The 19,682-nt window shown below is 45.2% G+C and overlaps 1 pseudogene; it reads right to left on the reverse strand.

Moving 5' to 3' along the window:
* Positions 1 to 9,325: 9,325 nt before the first annotated feature.
* Positions 9,326 to 11,420, reverse strand: LOC125413862 (vacuolar ATPase assembly integral membrane protein Vma21 pseudogene; annotated as a pseudogene).
* Between the last annotated feature and the right edge of the window lie 8,262 nt (positions 11,421 to 19,682).

Below are 19,682 nucleotides of genomic sequence, written 5' to 3' on the forward strand. Positions count from 1 at the left end.
GCTAAGGCCGGACATTTGTAACTAAGAATAAGCCTCCATGTGATTTATCTGGTGGCGGGCTTCCCAAATGAGCAAAAACATCTTAACACTACATTACCCCAGTGCCCTGCCAGCAAGAGGGGAAGCAGACTGAACCGTTGAAAGCGCAGGAACCTGCTAGCCTGTCCTGTGAAACAGCAAGCAGCAAAGAGACCCTGTCTCAGGTGGAAGGCAAAGACTGACAGTGAGACTGTCCTCTTCGCATGTGCGTGCGCGCGTGCGCACACACACACACACACACACACACACACACACACACTTCTTACATCCTTATACACACACAGATGTGCGTGCTCACATATACACACACATTGTAGACTATAACTGTGACTGTGGTAAAACCTTGCATGCATAAGGCCCTGATTCCTAGCACTGAAGAAAAAGTCTTAGGGTTAGAGAGATGGCTCAGTAGTTAAGAGCACTTGTTCACCCGCATGGCCTCTGAGCTCCAGAGGACTGAGTCTCTCTGACTTCTGTGGACACCAGCATGCATATGCTGTCTCTCTCTCTCTCTCTCTCTCTCTCTTTCTCTCTCTCTCTCTCTCTCTCTCACACACACACACACACATGCACACACAAATAAATTTTAACCTGGGGAGTGGTGGTGCATGCCTTTAATTTAGCACTTGGGAGGCAGAAGCCAGCCTGGTCTACAGCTAGTTCCAGGACAGCCAGGGCACAAAGAAACACTCTCTCTCAAAAAAAAAAAAAACAAAATATATGTATAAGAACAAAAAATATATGTGTATATACATATATACATGTATATAAATGTATATAATATGTACATACATACATACATGTATATATAGTTTTTTTAAGTCTTCCCTAAATTTTCAGTCCTAGTTGATAATATGTTGTGAAATTTCTAATAAACCTTGAGGACTGTTGGTGGCTTCAGAGCCTAGACCATGAAGAATTTCTAAATGTCACTGTTTACAAACCTAGTGTAACTCTCATAAAATCTTGCCCAAATTGATTTCCAAATATTGATTTTAAGATTATGAATAAGTTATGGATGTATAAAGCCTAGCTTTTGATTAAAATAAGTCGGCAAAGTCAAGGGTATTGTGTTATACATTGGCCCGCCCTCACAGGTGAAGCAGGAAAGCTGTGTGACCGTTTCGATAGATACCAGAGCCTGCCGCAGGAAAAGCTGGATACCTATCCTGAACGTAGTATTGACGAATAAACCCCACCCAGCTTCAAACAGACGGTGGTATGTAAGCTCATAAAATATGAACCATTACCAGCAGACATCACAACTGACAAAGTGTCACACACATTCCCATTAAGATCAGAAGCAAGGGGGGGTGTGCCTACAGACCCCTGTCATTTTGGATAATGAGACCACAGGAGGCATAAACCTCAGACCACACACTCAAATTCTAAAGAAATACAGCTTTTCTTTTTTTTTTTTAATTTTCAAAAATTCCTCTGAATTTTGACTTTTGATGATGTCATGAGTCATCATCCCTCCAGGTGATGGGAATCCACTTGGTCATTAAGGAAGTAGCCCCCTTCCTGGAAGCTTTGCCATCTCATTTGGGAGCAAGGACAAGAGCTCCGCACAGGGGAAGCCCCTGATCCATGAGCATCTACACTAGTATTTAGCTTGAAGGTTTTAATTTTCAAAAATTTATTTTGTGGGGGGTTGGAGAGATGGCTCAGTGGTTAAGGGCATTGGTTGCTCTTCCAGAGGTCCTGAGTTCAATTCCCAGCAACCACATGGTGGCTCACAGCCATCTATAATTAGATCTGGCGCCCTCTTCTGGTGTGCAGGTGTACATGCAGACAGAGCACTGTATATACATAATAAATGGGTCTTTAAAAAAATACTTTGTGTGTGCACGTGTGTGTGAACGCGGGCATTATTCCAGAGAGAACACACACATGACAGGGTGTGTGTGGATTCTGAGGACAACTTTAGGGAGTTGCTTTGTGCCTTCCACCTTTTGAGGCAGGGTCTCTGTGCTGTGCCATGTAGTCCAGGCTAGCAGACCTGAAGCTAGTTTTGGGTGGTTTGTGCCTCTCATCTCCGCACGGGACTGGTGAGATGACGGATGAGCGTACTGTATCTGGCACGCGCCGGACACCAGGCTTGTGCCAGCACTGCTTTTATTTGCTGTGCCATCTCCTTGCCCGAGCTTTTCTTGTTTCATTCGTACGATTTTTGAGGCAGTGTGTGTAGCCCAGGCTAGCCTTGAACTTTTCCCTACCTTCTTAGTGCTAGAACCCACATGTATGCCGAGGCTACCATTTGCTAAAATATGACTTGTCTAGAGTGTACACGGTGTAACTTCTGTGGGGCTCCCTTGAAGCATGATTAGTAAAAACTCAGAGAGAGAAATTGGGGTTCAACCTGAAGGTCAGAAAAGCAAAATAGCCAGCTACTGACTCTCATCTCTACCTCAGCCCTAAAATGTCAATCCTGCCTCCAGGAATCTCAGAATGAGACTGTGCCTGAGAGCTGTCTCCTCCCGTTTTATAATCCTCTCTAGTTCTGGGATTAAAGGCATGCACCATTCTGTTTCTATGGCAACTAGTGTGGCTCCTGGGATTAAAGGTGTGTGTCACCACCCTGGTCTGTAAGGCTGATCAGTGTGGCTGTTTTACTCTCTGATCTCCAGGCAAGCTTTCTTTATTAGAATACAAATGAAATCTCACTACAGTCCCTGGGCTCCCCAGAGAATCCTCTTTCGGTCTGTGTCTCTCAGGTGTTTCTGCCTCTCAGCTGGACATGCAGGAGCAGTTGTGCCTACGTGGTGGGAGTGTCCAAGGATTTAACAGCTTTGGGGATGTCCATCTAGGCCCATGCCAAGTCATGCTGCTGCCTCCAGCACGGTGCTCTGCTGCCCATGTGAACCCATAGTTTTCAGTTCCTTGAAGAAGAGAGAGATTTGCTGCCGCTTGGACGCTGCTGAGGAAAAGGCCGTGGATCTCTCTAGATTCCAGTTGTCTGTCTGCCTGGGGTCTCTCCCTCCTGACAGCTATACCCTCCCAGCTCTCACTGTCTCTTTATGCCAGTGCCTGAAATCCCGGACTCTGAAGATAGGGTGCAGCGATATTTTTCAGTGTTGAACATTTGCTTCTAACTCATTTTTTCCCCTCAGAATCTAGAGGCATTTCATTAGTGTTAAAAGCTACTTGTTTAGCCGGGTGCACACACCTTCAATCCCAGCATTTGGGAGGCAGAGGCAGGTGGATCTCTGAGTTGGAGGCCAGCCTGGTCTACAGAGCAAGTTCCAGGACAGACAGGGTGACACAGAAACCCTGTTTGGGGGTGGGGAGAGGGGAAAGAGGCTCTTTCTAAGCCATCTGTGGTGGAGAGTCAATTCTCTTTTACTTCCATTGATCTGTACTTCAGTGACATCTGTTTGTCCGTCTGGAAAGTGTGCCCTTTCAGCGGTTGTGGCCCCATCTGGGAAAGCTCATAAAGGCTTGCTTGTTTTCCATCTCTGTGACGCCCAGCTCAGGGACTTGGGTCAACATTGAGGAGCCTGACATATGGTCACTCTGTCATCTGCTGTTCCATATCTAACAGAGACTTGACAACGTGACTTCCTTTTCCTCCGTTCTGCTGTGTCAGCTCTTCCCTAAGCCAGGAGGCAGAGAACCCTCAGCACTGACAATCTAGAAAGAATGGGTCATGAGATCCCAGAAAATAGTGGAAATGAAGATTGTGTCATCTCATGTGGCAAGTTTCATTCTTGCCACGGAAATGAGAAGTGCCTGGGGGAGGCGGGGAGGAGAAAGTGAAAATCCAGTCACAGTTTGTCAGTCTATTATAACCCTCAAAAACCAAGAGAGTGTCTTAAACTCTCCTGAGTCAAGTTTAGTGGCTGGCGCAGGCCTTTGATCCCAGCACTCACAAGGCAAAGACAGAGGCAGGCAGATCTCTGTGAGTTTGAGGCCAGCCTGGTCTACAGAGTGAGTTTCAAGACAAGTAGGCCTCCACATAAGACCCTGTCTTGATGGAGGAGGGTTAACTGTCTATGTGTTACTTTCATTGGTTAATAAAGAAACTGCCTTGGCTTTTGATAGGACAACAGCTTAGATAGGTGGAGTAGACAGAACAGAATGCTGGGAGGAAGAAGGCAATGAGGTAGTCGCCATGACTCTCCTCTCCAAGACAGCTGCAGGTTAGAATCCTCCTGGTAAGCCACCACCTTGTGGTGCTACACAGATTATTAGAAATGGGTTAATCAAGATGTGAGAGTTAGCCAATAAGATAATGGGCCAAGCAGTGTTTAAAAGACTACAGTTTCCGTGTAATTATTTCAGGTGTAAAGCTAGCTGGGAGGCGGACGGCGGGAGCGGACCGCTCCTTCTACACTGTCTAGAAATAAATTTAAAGTATAATAAATCAGACAAATAAGAGAATTTAGTAAAACAGATGCTTACTGAGAATATAAAAGTTGAGGCTGTTTCCACTTTAGTATGCTAATATCTAGATAATACTTATCTCCATATTCAGTAAAACAAAGACTCATTCACAAAAACTGAAAACACGTGAAGAAGATTAAGTTCATGGAAAGCTACTTAACCCATTTGATAAAAAGCATGGACTCTTACTGAGATTCGTAAAAATTATTTTGTTAATTTAGTAAGTCTCAATTTTCTAAAGTAAAAGTTTATCTACAACTGCAATTCTATCCTAATTAAAGTCCTACAGGAAAAGTAGGGAGAGGCCTCACAGTGGTCCTAAAGTCTATCTAAAAATCAAAGCTATAATGCTATAGCATAAGCCAGAGAGAGTTTCAGAGGGACTTGAGGAAATGCTGCCCTCTGACATCACAAGGATTCCTTTACTGTGCCCCCCCTTACTAGAATGTAATGCACAGACGCACAGACTTTCGTTAGCTTATGTCACTTCAGATTTCTAAGCCAGCCGCTGCTAAATAAGCATGTGCTGAGAGAAGGAGTCAATGAATCAGAGAAGACATAGCATGCCTCTGCACATTGGTAGGTCCATCGCTCAGCCAGTTGCACGTCTGTCCAGTCCTTTCACAACATTCTTTGGGGCACAAAACAAGCCCACAGCATCTGCCTCGGAACATTCCCTGTCCATGAGGGAGTGGGTGTTTGGGTCCTGATGGGGTTCTGAAGCATGATGTCACAGGATACTATACTATGAGGTTGTGTGCTATGGAGAAACCATTTTTTTTTTTTAAGTCAGTTTTACTAGCTGGGCACAGTGGCACACCTTCACTTCTAGCACTGGGGAGGCAGAGGCAAGCGATATCTTTGAGTTGCAGCCTGGCCAACATATGGAGTTTCAGAACAACCAAACCTACATAGACCCTGTTTTGGAGAGGAAAAAAAAAGTAGGTTTTACTAGGGCACAACTCCTTTGCCATAAAATGTACTCAATTCTAACTTCACAGTTGTATGAACTCAGATACATGTGTGTGCCAGCATTCTACAGGATTCTAAAGTTGTGCTTAACATACATACTTTTAAGCTTCCCAATTCCGTTGTATTTATTTATTTGTATATTTTTTGTTTGTTTTGCTTTTGAGACAGGGTTTCTCTGTGCAGCCCTGACTGTTCTGGAATTCGTTCTGTAGACCAAGCTGACCTTGAACTCAGAGAACCACCCGCCTCTTCCTCCCAAGTGTTGAGATTAAAGGCGTGTGCCAAGTCTTCCTGGCTTATTCATATGTTTATGTATTTACTTGTGCATGCACATATGTGCACACGTGCACGCTGTGGCTTGTGCATGTGGCGAAAGACACAGCAGAAAAGACAGAAAAGGAGTCTTTTCTGTCCTCCTTCCTGTGGGATGACGGTCAATCCTGAGCCATGATGCTAATCCGGTTTAAGTGTTGTTAGGTTGCAGGTTGGCAGCATTAAGCACACTGTTGTGCGCTGTGCCTGAATCTTTTCATCTTGCAAACCAAGCTCTCTACTCAATGGACACCGATTCCCTTCTCCCTCCCCCACGGAAAGGGTTCTTTTTGATTCACCCTTGAAAGTGGAACATTCAGGATATTTAAAGAACGCCTGAAAATGATCTCAAAATACAGCTGCTTCCAAAAAGAACCAGTGAATCATTCAGGGCTCATGAGAGTGCAGATTTTAAAAACACTGTTCAAGCTGACTAAAATTTACAAGGGAATTTGGGAACTGCTGTGCTGAATCCTCCTCTACCCAGGGTTTGAGTGATGTGGTCAGACCTGCATCTCCTTCTTCCTGTATCATAGTCTCCCGTGTGCTCTCCGCAGACAACCTAGGACCACCAGGGATTATAGGCTGTGCCATTCCACCTCCTTTCAGAGCCCTCTTCCTGGGCTTCCCAAACTGGCTGGCCTGTTTCCTCCTAGAAACGGGAGCCAAGGCCTTCTCAGGTCTCTGATGGGTCAGTCTGGGTCTGACGGCCACAACAACCAGAGCAATGAACCTGTTTCGGAGGAGTGAACTAGTTACAGTGCTGCTTGGCCTCTTTCTCAGGTCATCAAACATCAGGGAGGCTGGAGCCAGATTCTCAAGATGCTTCAAGCTCCTGTGCATGGTCAAGTCTCCCCTGAGGTCCCCAGGTAAAAACATCCCAGGGTGAGTTCTGCTTGGCCGCTATGGATTGCGTCTGCTTCCCTGGAATCATTTCCATGGGCAGAGAAAATTCCCCCAAAAAACTGCACAATTACAAAGTGGAAATAGGTTAGTTTTACACAGTGCAGGGCTAAGACAAGAGAGCTGACTATTCAACAGGCGCTCCTTGAAGGCTTTTGATCAGGGACGTGAGATAGCTTAAATCTGTAGAAAGCTCACTGCCTTGTAGGATTAGGGGGCCCATGGCTCAGTGGGTGGATGTGTCTGCCACCTACCAGCCCGAGTTGGATCCCTGAGACACAGGTGGAGGGATAGAACCAGCCCTCACAATTTGTCCTCACACCTCCATCCGTGTGCCGTGACACGCACACTAGATACCAACCAAACATTTCCTCATAATAAATCAAAGATTTGTTTTAAAACATTTCTTTGATACACATATAATTTTAGCATTTTTTATTAAACACAAAAGCAAATGTACATGCTAATGACATGGATGTGATTCTGTCTCCATAGTTGGCTATGGAGGAAGTGTTGGCTGAGCGGCACTTCAGATGGGGACGAGCTTCAGTGAGTTTCAGAGTTGATTGACATTTTAATTTTATAATGCTGAGATGCCATTTGCATAAATTAGTAACATAAACTGACAGAAGTATGTTTAGGGCATTTCAGAAACTGTTGGGAATTCTCTCCTAATCACAAGTCAAATTAATATTTTTACTTTCTTTTTCTTTTTTTCTTTTGAGGAGGGGTTGGTTTTTCTACACAGGGTTTCTCTGTGTGGCCTTGGCTGTCCTGAAACTCAGAGATCTGCTTGCCTCTGTCTCCCGAGTGCTGGATTTAAAGGCGTGCGCAACCACCTCCCAGCTCTTTTTTATTTTTTTTAAATTTTTTAAAAGATTTTATTTATTTATTATGAATAGTGTTCTGTCTGCATGTATGCCCACAGGCCAGAAAAGGGCATCAGGTCTCATTACAGATGGTTGTGAGCCACCATGTGCTTGCTGGGTATTGAACTCAGGACCTCTGGAAGAGCAGGCAGTGCTCTTAACCACTGAGCCATCTCTCCAGCCCTCTTTTTATTTTTTTAATAATTTATTTTTATTTTATGTTCATTGGTGTTTTGAACTGCACGTATGTCTGTGCGAGGATGTCAGAAGCCCTGGAACTGGAGTTACAGGCATGAACTGCCGTGTGGGTGCTGGAAATTGAACCTGGGTCCTTTGAAAGAGCAGCCAGTGCTCTTAACCACTTGTTTTGTTTGTTTTTTGAGACAGAGTTTCTCTGTGTAACAGTCCTGTCTGTCCTGGAACTCTGCTTTGTAGACCAGGCTGTCCTCAAACTCACAGAGCTCCACCTGCCTCTTCCTCCAGTAATCCCAGTGGAATGCTGGGATTAAAGGCATTTGCCACCATGCGTTTGGAATCCCCAGTTATTGACTATCCACTGTCGCTTGATGTAATAAACCAATCAAACCAAATTAATAAATCCAGGTTTAATGAACAGAGCAAAGCACTCCTGCGTGACCTTCAGGAGGGTGGGAGAGAAATCACATGACAAATATGGCTACCAGCTGACAGACCAGCAGATTACAATAATGCATTCAGAAACCTTTTACTGTTGCTGAATTCCCAGGGAACTTCACATTCAGCTCCATGGATCAGAACAGGGACTTCACCTCCCAGTCTTAAGAGGCTGGAGTCTAGGGAGTGTCCTGCTGTGTAGAAGCTCCTAACAGACAGCAGAGGGCCTAGATCTGTCACTTTCCTACAACCTAAACATGGCTGGGGCTGGCCAGCCTCCAAAAAGGAAACCAGGACATGAATGAGTCAGCACTTTCTTGTTTCAGTTTCTGACACAATTAGTGGCTTCCGGTTTTCCTTTCTGGCCTGATTTCTTGTAGAGGACTCAGAAAGCATCTGACTCAGTTGCCTGCCCACCATACTGCTTTGAACTTCACGGGTAAACCTAGTGTCTCCCAAGGGCTTCAGACAAACACAACCTCCAAAGCAAGCACTGTTCCTGCTTGGTGGATCCAGAACGGAGTTTTTGTTTGCTGACACAGGGTCTCATGATGTAGCCTATGCTGTCTTTGATTAGACAGGTCTTTCTGCCTCAGCTTCCTGAGAGAGAGATGGGATTCCAGCACTTGACCTTCAGGTTCAGCTCCAGAATTAAGGTTTTTGGTACCTGTGCTAGTTAGTTTTCCGTCAACTTGACACAAGCTGGAGTCACCTGGGCAGAGGGACCCTCAACTGAGAAAATGTCTCTATCAGTTGGCTGGTAGGCCCATCTGTGGGGGCATTTTCTTAATAAAAGATTAATGTGGGAAGTCCCAGCTCAGTGCGGGGGCAGTGCCACCCCTGAGCAGATGGTTCTGGGCTGAATAAGAAAGCTAGGCAACCATGAGGAACAAGCCAGGAAGCAGCACTCCTCCACGGTCTCTACTTCAGTTCCTGCCTCCAGGTTCCTGCCCTGATTTCCCCCAGTGTGTGACCTGGGAATAGAATAGTGAGAAGAAATGCATCCTTCCTCCCCAACTGGTTATAGTAAATGTGCAGCAGAGAGGAAGCTAAGGCATTATACTTATTCTCTCTCTCGCCCCCTATAAGAGTTGTGTTTTCTGTCTGTTCTTTCAACTTTATTCAAACAAAATGTGTTTATTATGAATATCCCAGAAGTACTTAACACATTTCAAAAATAAATTTCATGCTGTCAGAAGGTGGTGTTCACTTTAATCCTGTTTGCCTTCACATCACTGCCGTGAGCCTTCATTCCAGGCCACATAGACAAACGGGGTCAGAACCACAGGAACAGCAACAACAGCAACAGTTGCGTCAAAAAAAAAAAAAAAGTAGCTGTCTCTATTGGACATTCCGAAGGCAGCTTTGGATGCATAAGATTTAGTTGTAAAATACAGCCCAATAGGCACTGTGATCATTAAAGCCGTGAAGAACAGGGACGTCTTGCAGGTTGAAGATAAAGAGTTTTCATTTCTGAACTCTGGGGGCTGCAGCGCCTCCAGCGCTGCTTTATCAAGGTGCTCCCCGGAGTGGTCACGAGGGCAGGCACTAGATAATCGGTGGCTGCTTGGACAGTGACAGTACTAAGCCAGTCGTTGCTTTTTTTTTTTTTTTTTTTTTTTTTTTTTTTTTTTTTTTTTTTTTTGGTTCCTGCTGACCTAGCTGGCTCTGACCTTCTGGACTCACCTGCCCTTCCTGCCTGGGGATTCCTCTCCACCCCACCCCAGTAGCTGGTTCTCACGGCTACACCCAGCTATTGAACTTTTACTTTTTAATTATGTTTATTGACAAATACTGTAAAACAATTTACAGTGCTAAATAAAGTGAGCCCATACTCCACCCTCTTAAGAGTTTTTGCGTGCTATACCCCAGTATAGATACCCAATGGGACATTGTTTCATGTGCATAAATATTTTTGCCTGCATGTATGTATGTGTAGCATGGGCTTGCCTGACACCCTCAGAAATGAAAAAGAGACATTGGGTCCCCTAGAACTGGGGTTAAGGGTGTTTGTGAGCTACCATATGGATGCTGGGAACTGAACCCAGGTTCTTTGCTAGAGTAACAAGTACTCTTAAGTGCAGAGTGCCAATGGGACATATTCTTGGACATTTTTATAATCATATTTAATAGTATACATGCTATTCTTCATACCAATTTTTTAAAAAATAGTCCATGAAAATTTTAAAGACTATTATAAGACAGGTAGTCATGGTACACACCTTTAGTCTCAGCACCCCAGAGAATGAGGCAGGTGAATCTTTGAGTTCGAGGCCAGCCTAGTCTACAGAGTGAATTCCAGGACAGCCAGGGCTATACATAGTGACATCAACTTGAGGGGAGAAAAAGGAGAGAGAATATTTCTAGATTGGAAGTCTTTATACTCATAAATGATTTTGAAAGAATAGCAACAATAAAGAAAGTTAAAAAATTTCTTCAAATTGCTAGCCCTCTCATAATCCTTTCCTTATAAAGATACTTATATTTATCACACATAGATAAGTTACCTGAGAAGTATGTATATGCCTCAGACATCTATATTTCTATATATTTCTTTCTTTAAATGCAGGATATCAATGTCTACGTTCATCCTGCTATGTATCTATCCATCACTGTACTTATAAGTCCATACTCAAATCCCATCAATTCCCAGCTCCGTAGAACCACACCCTTTCCTGCATCTGCTCTTTGCGCTTTGAGCTGTTGATTGTCCCTGCCTTGCATGAGACTGTGCAGGTCAGTGGTGCATACTTCCTGAACTGTGCCATTCACTCATGACTAGGGTCCAACTGTGAAGTTTCACCATTATCTCCAAGGAATCTAGAAACGTGGTCGTCTGTGTGTGCGTGCCCCCTGACGATCACCCCATGTGGTCGTCTGTGTGTGCGTGCCCCCTGACGATCACTCCATGTGGTCGTCTGTGTGTGCGTGCCCCCTGACGATCATCCCATTGCTATTCACCTAGAAATGGGGCCTTAACAGCTTCTGGAAGACAGAAACAAACAGGAACGCCCAGGCATCTTCTGAAAAGGCGCTGTTCTCCTGCCACATTTGCTCCAAAGCAACAACACAAACAAAAACATAACACAGAGAGATGGGGCAGGAGTGAGGTGGGGGTGTAACATATCAGGTTATTCAAGGGGAACGAACAAAAATCTCTTTATGCAAATATCTATTGAGTCTTCACCCACTCCATAATTAAATCCTGCTTTCCACTTACATCTGCATGAGCGGAACCACCAGCTGCCGTCTGCCAGCCGTTGGTGCGCCTGGAGCAGGAGGTGGGCAGACTGGGGGAGCTGGCATTCCTGGGTGATTAGGACAGACTTCAGTTCCTGGCTTCGCCACTCTTCTGCTCGTCCTTTCCTGTATTGTGAATACTAACACTCAGTTGCTGAACACTTGGTGTGAGTATTATGTTTGGGGGAGACGATGGGGGCTAGATCAGTTCTCACTTGGATTGGGTTGGGTTTGGGACTCCAAATTCAGGATGGCTCAGGACAGGCTCCAAAGCTACAGAGAAACCCTGTCTCAAAAAAAAAAAAAAAAAAAAAAGCTGGAAAATTCAACTAAAATTCCTAAGATGGCCTTCCAAGGTGACTTGAGACTCCTTGTGAAAAAGTGGCTGGAGACTGAGGGGAAGTATCTCAAATGCATGCATATGTGTTAAAATGGAAGATGAGCCAGGCAGTGGTGGCACTCAGGAGGCAGAGGCAGGCAGATCTCTGTGAGTTCTAATTTAGCCTGGCCTGTAAGAGCTAGTTCCAGGACAGGCTCCAAAGCTACAGTTTCGACAAAAACAAAAACAAAAAGATGGCCAGATGAGAGCTCCATGGCTTTTTGGGACTGAGTCCTCAGCTCCCCAGATGCCCCTCCTACTCACAGAAGCCATTCCCAATTCAAAGTAGTTTGCCAAATCCACATGTAGAGAGGGAAGTGAAGCGGGCAGTGACCCTCTTCAGGGGTGATGTAGTCTTGTCATTCAATGAATGACAGTTCAGAACCAAGCAATAGACAAGCAGATCTCAAGCTCCTGACTCATACAGGCCCTTGGGAGGTTATGTCTGTAGGGCAAGGCCTCCTGATGACTAGGATTCCTTGTGGAGACTTCAGAGATGAGTGACATGGGAAACCTTATGATGGGATTGGTGAAATGAGAGAGAGGGTATCTCTAAGGGTGTCAAGGTCACATCAATGGAAGAATGCTGCTTGGTACAGTGGCCACACTGTGCATCCCTGCAACAAAGGAAGAAGTCCCAGAAAATGACTCAGCTCAAGGTGTAAAACTTTAAGACAATTCTGAAGCCATTTCTGACAATTCTGAGCCTTCTCAGTCTCAGCAGTAATGCTCCCTCCTTCCCCCCCCCACCCGCCCCGGGAACCAAGGACCTAACAGCTACACATGACGTATGTTCTCCGGAAACTGGAGCAAGATAACCTTTAAGATGTTGACTCAGTTCCTGAACAATTATCCACACATGTATGTTTTGACTCAGTCCCTGGGAAATGGAGTTAAAGTGACCTCTTACCTCATCTGATCTGGCAACCGCTCTCCAGCCAATTATTGGTAATAGCCCTTTTGAATAAGCCAATCATAATAGTCAAAGAACAACCCCCAGACGCCCCCCCTTACTTCTGTGGCTTCTTCCTTTAAAAGTAGCCTGTACCAGCTATTTGGGGTCTTTCTGGCCTCTAATGCTGGAGAACCCTGTCATGACAGAATTAATAAAATCCTCATGCTTTTACATCAACTGTGGTGTGAGAAGTGATCTCTTGGGGTGACTCCTCCTCAGTGTTTGGACTCTAGGGTCCAACAAAGGCTTCTAGAAGGAAGAAGGAAGACAAAATCATCTGATATGGGCACAGAGGTGCCCTCAATTTGGGATGAGTGTTAAAAAGGTGAATGTGCTAGTGCCCTGGGCATAAGTATTTGAACAGGAAACAATGGGTTGTAAGATGAAGGGAAGTTTCCTGAGGAGTGAATGCCAAGCTGTTCAGGGAAACAGGCAAAAGGGGTTCCTGCTCTTCTCCTGCCCACTCTGCTTCTCCCCCTTAGAGTGATGAGAATGTCCCCAGAACCCCTGGCTCCATTCTGGTTAGTGCCTTCTCCTGGCCAACCTTGATACTGAGAGCAATGTTCTAGAAGAAGGGATGTTCCTGTTGTCCCAAAGGGAAGCCTTGTGGTATGTATAACAGGAGGTACAACCCTGCCTCCTGTCATGTGGCTTATTTTCCTCTATTTCATAGCAATAGAATAATAAAATCTTGGCTGGGTAAGTAACTCAACCACTAGATTACCTGAATTTGGCCACCAATATAAAAACTGTTTCCAATGGTGGTGGCACACACCTTTAATCCCAGCACTCGGGAGGCAGAGACAGGCACATCTCTGAGTTTAAGGCCAGCCTAGTTTAACAAAGCAAGCTCCAGGATAGCCAGAGAAACACAGAGAAGCCTTGTCCCCCCCCCCAAAGCAAACAAACAAACAAAACCCGTTTCCCAGTATCTCTTGTGGATAAGTATGAAATTACATCTGGCTGTTAGAATGTAGGTAGAAGCTGTTGGTGGAAAAACTACATAAAAAGAAAGTGTTAGGGGCTGTGGAGATGAATAAGTGAATAAAACACGTGCTTAAGCATGAGGACCTGGGTTCAAAACCCAGATCCCACATAAAAATCAGGCGTGAATGTATGTGCGCTTGTAACCCCAGTGTGTGGAGGTCAGAGACAAGAGGATGCTAGGCTTGCTGACTACCAGCAAGTTCCAGTCCAGTGAGAACCTCTGCCTCAAAGGAATAAGGCAGTCACCTAGTTAGCTTCAGTTAGTTTACACAGTCTGGAGTTAACTGAGGGACTCTTTATACATATATATGTATGTATGTGTGTGTGTGTGTGTGTGTGTGTGTGTGTATATATATATATATATATATATATTAGACTTTTTTTTTTTTTTTGGTTTTCTGAGACAGGGTTTCTCTGTAGCTTTTGGAGCCTGTCCTGGAACTAGCTCTTATAGATCAGGTTGGCTTCAAACTCGCAGAGATCCGCCTGCCACTGCCTCCCGAGTGCTGGGATTAAAGGCGTACACCACCACCACCTGGCTAGACTTATTTATTTTATGTGTGAGTATCTTGGCTGCATGTATGTATGTGCATCACTTGCATGCTTGGTGTCTAAGGAGGTCAGAAGAGGACAATCAGATACTCTAGAACTAGAATTAAGGATGCTTGTGCGTACCATGTGCGTACTGGGAATTGAACCCAGGTCCTCTGCAAGATCAACAAGTGCTCTTAAGTACTGAGCCATCCTTCCTGACCCTCTGAGGGAATCCTAACCGAAGATTGCCTAGATCAGATTAGGACTATGGGTATGTCTGTGGGGTTGTTTTCTGGATTGTGAATTATTGTAGGCCAGCTCACTATCCTAGGTGGTGGGCACAGGAATGTATAAGAAAGCTCCCTAAGCAGAAGCTAGGGAGTGAGGCGACAGACAGGGCTCCTCCGTTCTTCCTGCTGCAGGATTCTGTCCTGACATCGCTCGATGATGGATTGTGACCTCGACATAGAAGATGCAATAAACTTTCCCCTGGATTCCTTTTGGTCGGAGTGGTCTGTCACAGCAACAGAAAGCAAAGTAGAACAGGCTGAGAGTGCTAGGTCAGGCCACCCGATGTCCTCCTCTGGCCTCTGCAACACACATGGGGGCGGGGAAGACAGACAGACAGACGGACAGAGCTGTTACTGTTACTTGTATCTTTACCTTTCTACCTGCCTGGGATACAGATGTGGTTTCTCGGCTTTGCAACCATGAGGAAATCTCGATGGTGGATATGTAACTCCTGCGATCCCTGACAGAAGCCCACTCCAAAAGCGTCAGCATTTTCTCCAACGCATGGTCACTCCTCCAGCCTGGGACACCCTCGTGCATTTGCAACCCAAGGACACCCCTCAACCAAGCACCAGGCTTCAGGTTCCCTTCATCAGACCACTCTGAGTAACCTTCAACAGGACTGCTCAGAGGGACCCGACAGGACGGCGTCCCAAGGTGGTAATCGCCACTTTAACACGCCTTCCTTCCTTGTCTCACTTCCCCTCTTCTTGGCATAGTTTTCAAACAACCTCTACACAGAATTCACTTTTGGAGAAGTCCAAGTGAGACGGATGCAGTGTTTGATTCACTTAAAAATCAGTTTGAGCATTTAGGTGATTACAGGGACTCGCGTAGGTGTAGGTTGGCAGCAGGGGACCACAGAGGTGGAGGCAGGGGACTGGAAACAAAGAGGTCAGCAGGGAGATGGACATACTTTCGTTCACAGGTGGTAAGGAGAGCTGACCCACATGAGTGGCATTCAAGGTATGACCCTCCCCTGGGTGTGTTTGAGTTATGACGTTTTTTTTTTTATGGTTTGAGTTTTTCATATTATTTTTATTTATTTTTGTTGTTTTGTTTTGATTTTTTTAAATATTTATTTATTTATTTATTTATTATGTATACAATATTCTTTCTGCATGTATGCCTGCAGGCCAGAAGAGGGCACCAGACCTCATTACAGATGGTTGTGAGCCACCATGTGGTTGCCGGGAATTGAACTCAGGACCTTTGGAAGAGCAGGCAATGCTCTTAACCACTGAGCCATCTCTCCAGCCCCTGATTTTTTTTTTTTAAAGAAAGGGTCTCCCTGTTTTTTTTAAAGAAAGCCTAGGTTGGCCTTGTGCTAGCTAGTTATGTAGTCCAGGCTAGCCTCAAACTCATGAGACACCACCATGCCTAACAACAGTTTTGTTTTTAGAGAAATGCTCTTTGCTCCTCCACATTGCCTTTTCTGGATTGCTCTAGGAGGAGACAGAAGCCCTTCACCTCCATCCGAGATAGTGTCTTCCGAGAATGACTCATTCTGCCTGCCTGGCCGAGTAGCCTGCGGCCAGAGTCTGGGACTTGGCTAGCCAGTCCCAGCCCCATCCAGGAGGCAGGACAGTGTGACAATGATGTGTCACCTACTTGGTTTACTGGATTTGACTAGTCTGACGGTGACGAAGCAAGGCTGTCAGGTTCCCAGTGTATGCCAGGGGGAATGGGGGGGCACACAGTGGCGATACCTGAGCAAACTCCAGAGCTTAGCGCTTTGATGTTGTAGAATATTATTTTAACTAGACAAAGATGTGTTACATTTGTTTATGTTGAAGAATATTACTTTAACTGTGTAAGGTGTGGTACTTTTGTTTGTGCTGTATGTGTTTAATTATGAAAAGATGTGTTGCATTTGTTTTGCCTTGCCTGCCTAAGGCACCTGACTGGTCTATCGTTAAAAGAGCTAGCTAGAAGCGTGCCTAAGCTAGGCTGAACTTTCAAAGCTAACAAGAAGTCTCTGTCATGACCTAGGAGCTGGTTGGTGGTCCAAAAGAAAAAGCCTGGTACACTTTGGGGCAACTCCCCTTGTTTAGCAGTTCCTGGTCCAGCTCTGGATGCTTCAGTCCCTGCTCCTCTGGTCTTCTCAGCTCCCACTCCAATATTGCATTGGTGGTCTTCAGGGAAGCCCTGGCAGGGATGTGGTCAGTACCCCTTACATCCAGTGAGTCAGAGTCTCTCTGTGGACGGGTCACTTCCTGTTCTTTGTGTGCCCAGGACTAGATCCTGCCCTGGTGATCTGTCAGCATATAGACCTCATTTTGTTTTGTAATATTCTTATTCTTTGAGGTTTTTTTTAATATTTATTTATTTATTATGTATACAATATTCTGTCTGTGTGTGTGCCTGCAGGCCAGAAGAGGGCACCAGACCCCATTACAGATGGTTGTGAGCTACCATGTGGTTGCTGGGAATTGAACTCAGGACCTTTGGAAGAGCAGGCAATGCTCTTAACCTCTGAGCCATCTCTCCAGCCCCTCTTTGAGGTTTTTATACAATTGTATTTTGACAATACTCACCCTCCCACTTCTCCTAACTCTGCTCCAAACCACCCCACCTCTTTATACCCCTCCAAATACATATCTTTTTACTTTTTAGTTTTATATAAAAAAAATGTAACCCGTTTAGTTAAATTTTTTTAAAGATGTATTTATTCATTATGTATACAGTGTTCTGCAGGCCAGAAGAGGGCACCAGATGTTACTACAGATGGGTGTGAGCCACCATGTGAGTGCTGGGAATTGAACTCAGGACCTCTGGAACAACAGGCAGTGCTCTCAACTGCTGAGTCATCTCTCCAGCCCAAACCCCTATTTCTATGGTGAAGTATAGCCTCCTGACAGTATTTGTTAGCATTTTCATAGGCCAATTGCTTTATGACAGGCATAGCTGTGTCCACATCCCCCAAAATGTGACCTCCCAGCTATAACAGGCGGTCAACATACTCAGGATAAGGTTCTGAGGGTCCTAGAAGAACCTTAGACAGCTGTTCCCCTGCTCCTTTATTAGGTAGAGCTTTCCACACTTTATTGACGGCAGCATTTATCTGAGCATAAACATCAGGGTCATAATTAATCTGTGCTGCTAAGCCCACGTACTGTCCTGCACTAGTTAGCATGTTGAGGTTACGCTTGGGGAACCCCCCCTTGGCGATACGCCATGCGGTATCTGTGCAATTTTCCTGTATTTCACCTCTCCATAACAAATCCACAAAGGATTCCATTAAAGTCACTGCATCTTTTAGTTGCTCAATGTCTTCTTCTTCCAACTTCCTTTTGAACAATATAATCTCCCTTTCTAAAGTCTCTTCTTCCTCTTCTGTATCCCTTTTAATACTTTTAACTTCCCCCTCCTCAAAGCTCTTGATAGACTTCACAGATCCTTCACCCTGAATCTCCTCAAAGGTTTTAGCCAAATTTTCTAATTGCTCTTTTACTTTTCCATCATCCCTGTAGAGAGTCTTTGACTAAACCCATAGTGAAAATGTTGCTATGGGAAATTCTTCTGGCCCTCGCTCTTTTAACTCTTTTTGAAGGTCAGCTTTTACTTGCTCCCAATCAGGAATATTAAAGCCCCCTACATGTAGAAACCAGGGACTAAACTATCTCAGAAAATAAGGCAATGCACTCCTGTGCTGTCTTAGTTTTAATACCAGTGCCTTGCTTCTCTAAAAGAACTATCGATTGGTACCTTGCTTCTCTAAAAGAACCATCAATTGGGGGGGGGGGTTGGAGAGATGGCTCAGAGGTTAAGAGCATTGCCTGCTCTTCCAAAGGCCCTGAGTTCAATTCCCAGCAACCACATGGTGGCTCACAACCATGTGTAATGAGGTCTGGTGCCCGCTTCTGGCTTTCAGGAATACATGCAGACAGAATATTGTATATATAATAAATATTTTTTTTTAAAAAAAGAACCATCAATTGGCCTGTCAATTGGCCCATCAATACTCGAACAGAATTACTAGCACCCATCTTCAATTCACCCTCACCATCAATATCTTACCTGCTGGCCAACCTTCCGAGGGCAATCTCTCAGGGGTCCCTTACTTCCCAATCTTGCTGGTGGCCTCCAACTGTAATGCCTGCGTTACTTTCTATGATACAGTTCACACTACTGTACTGTTCGCGAGCCGGGCAAGGGCCTGGAGATTAAGGAACACACAGAGACGTGGGTCATTCGTGAGGAAAGGATGCAGAATGCCATTTATTCAAGCTTAGAAAAAACCTTATGTACCTAGCTTCTGCACAGTGGAAATCCCCCCAGGCAGGTGGGAAATGACCAGGCCCAAGAGTAAACAAAACCCCTAAGCTGACCACCAGTGGGGGCAGAGGGAACACAGGAACAAGCAGGATGTTTAGCCGGAGACTGCAACAAGATGTTTGGCCAGAAACTGTCCTCAAGATGAACCCTGGAGGAGGGGTAGCCCTGTGGGCCCTACATTGCCCCATAATTGTAATGCAATTATTGCACCAGTGGGCACATCTAGCCAGACATGTTGGTATCATAGTGCAACGAGGACAAGTACTGTCTGAGATCACTGCTGTGTTTCCTTCCCAGCTGGCATGATGTAAGCTAGTCAGCAGGGAGGGAGTTTCCTGGGCACAGTCAAGGTTGGTTTGCTGTGTCATCCAAAGTGGCTTTTTTTTTTTTTTTTGTAGTAGTGTATCATATATCCCAGACGGACCTCAGATTCACTCTGTAGCTAAGGGTGACATTGAACATCTGATCTTCCCCATCTCCAACCTCTACATGCTAGCATTACCGGCATGTGTCACGGTGTCCAGCTTTATGAAGTTCAACCTGGGAGGTTGAACCCAAGGCCTTGTGCACACTGGTGAGCACAGCTGCACCCTGAGCTACACCCCTAGTCCCTGTTCACGCTTTCCACAAACATCTATTTTGTGTTTCCTTCCGTGAATTAGTATTTGGTGTGACCGATCAAATTTGTTTCAGAGCTTCCAGCGTATTGACTTCTGCTCTATTTTTAGTGGCTTCTGGTTGTGTTTTCTTTGGTCTGTCTTATTCACTTCCTGGCTTCATGGGCTGAGCCCTTTACTCACCGAGGGGCCACCGATCTTTTGTGGTGCTCAGTGCCCTTGTGGATGTCCAGTCTCCTGAATGTCACTTTGAGCACATGGCCCAGGTTTCTGACAATAGCTCTCGG

This window comes from Myodes glareolus, chromosome 10 (assembly GCF_982192425.1).
Source record: "Myodes glareolus chromosome 10, mMyoGla1.1, whole genome shotgun sequence".
Classification (NCBI taxonomy): domain Eukaryota; kingdom Metazoa; phylum Chordata; class Mammalia; order Rodentia; family Cricetidae; genus Myodes; species Myodes glareolus.